Consider the following 1,491-nt stretch of genomic DNA (forward strand, 5'->3'; position numbering starts at 1 on the left):
ACGTTTGCTACGAAATGTTACTGGGGTCTCCCTATACTTTTGCTACAGAAATGTTACTGGGGTACACCTATACTCTTGCTATAGAAATGTTACTGGGGTCCGCCGATACTTTTGCTACAGAAATGTTACTGGGGTCCACCTATACTCTTGCTAGAGAAATGTTACTGGGGTCCGCCTATACTCTTCCTACAGAAATGTTGCAGGGGTCTGCCTATAACTTTGCTACAGAAATGTTACTGGGGTCTGCCTATACTTTTGCTACAGAAATGTTACAGGGGTCTCCCTATACTTTTGCTACAGAAATCTTACTGGGGTCCGCCTATATCTTGCTAAAGAAATCTTACCGGGGTCCGCCTATACTCTTGCTACAGAAATGTTACAGGGGTCTGACTACACTTTGCTAGAGAAATGTTACTGGGGTCTGCCTATACTTTTGCTACAGAAATGTTACAGGGGTCTCCCTATACTTTTGCTACAGAAATGTTACAGGGGTCTGCCTATACTTTTGCTACAGAAATGTTACAGGGGTCTCCCTATACTTTTGCTACAGAAATCTTACTGGGGTCCGCCTATACTCTTGCTATAGAAATGTTACTGGGGTCCACCTATACTCCTGCTACAGAAATGTTACAGGGGTCTGCCTATACTTTTGCTACAGAAATGTTACTGGGGTCCGCCTATACTCTTGCTACAGAAATGTTTCTGGGGTCCACCTATGCAGTTTCTACTGAGGGTTTGAGGGGTTCGCCTATACTTTTGCTACAGAAATGTCACAGGGGTCCGCCGATACTCTTGCTACGGAAATGTTACAGGGGTTTGCCTATACTTTTGCTACAGAAATGCTACTGGGGTCCGCCTATACTTTTGCTACAGAAATGTTACTGGGGTCCGCCTATACTTTTGCTACAGAAGTGTTTCTGGCTTCCGCCTGTGCAGTTTCTACTGAATGGTTTGAGCAGTTCGCCTATACGTTTGCTACAAAAATGTTACCGGGGTCCGCCTATACTCTTGCTACAGAAATGTTACCGGGGTCCGCCTATACTCTTGCTACAGAAATGTTACAGGGGTCTGGCATGTTAAAACGCCCGTGTGACTGAGCCCTAAGATGTCCTAATTTTATTTCTAAACGTGCAAAAAATAATGCTTTAGATAGAAGAATGACTGCACACAAGAGAGCGACCAAAACACCAAAAATTTCCAGTGATTCCAACACTGTGCAATGTTTTTACTAGACCCATTGATAACAATGGGCAAGGCATTCCGTGGGAATGCCCAAAGATAGGACCTGCCGCAATTTTTTCCCGTGTCGCGATGCAGATACGACATCAGAAACAATTCTCACGAAGATGAACTGTCAGGTATCTGTTGCCCAGCAGATTGTCCCATGTAAATGCACCCTTAGATGTCCTAATTTAATTTCTAACCGTGCAAAAAATAATGCTTTAGATAGAAGAATGACTGCACACAAGAGAGCGACCAACACACCAGAAA

The sequence above is a fragment of the Eleutherodactylus coqui genome, chromosome 10 (assembly GCF_035609145.1).
Source record: "Eleutherodactylus coqui strain aEleCoq1 chromosome 10, aEleCoq1.hap1, whole genome shotgun sequence".
NCBI lineage: Eukaryota > Metazoa > Chordata > Amphibia > Anura > Eleutherodactylidae > Eleutherodactylus > Eleutherodactylus coqui.